At 53.0% G+C, this 264-nt stretch overlaps 1 protein-coding gene across 1 annotated transcript in view; it reads right to left on the bottom strand.

Annotated features, from left to right (window-relative positions):
* The window catches only part of LOC104169102 (transcription factor E2-alpha-like), a gene marked incomplete at its 3' end in the record, with an annotated part of 49,713 nt that overhangs the window by 1,619 nt on the left and 47,830 nt on the right, over positions 1-264 (bottom strand). The gene's annotated exons all lie outside the window — the stretch shown is intronic.

The raw sequence follows: 264 nt of genomic DNA, 5'->3' as shown, positions 1-264 counted from the left end.
CCCCCCCCCCCCCCGGGCAAAAGTCCTTCCCCGAAAAGGGGCGATCGCATCCTGCCTCCGGTCTGGCTTAGTAAGCAAAATTGGGAGGGGAAGGATTTTGCCAATCTGCTTAACCTAAAGCCATCACTGCAGCCTGCTAAGATGCAGGTTAATTCCTGCCTCCGGTCTGGCTTAGTAAGCAAAATTGGGAGGGGAAGGATTTTGCCAATCTGCTTAACCTAAAGCCATCACTGCAGCCTGCTAAGATGCAGGTTAATGCACTGG

Source organism: Cariama cristata, unplaced genomic scaffold (genome assembly GCF_000690535.1).
Source record: "Cariama cristata isolate BGI_N322 unplaced genomic scaffold, ASM69053v1 scaffold20021, whole genome shotgun sequence".
Taxonomy (NCBI): domain Eukaryota; kingdom Metazoa; phylum Chordata; class Aves; order Cariamiformes; family Cariamidae; genus Cariama; species Cariama cristata.
This window is presented reverse-complemented; position numbering and strand designations above follow the sequence as displayed.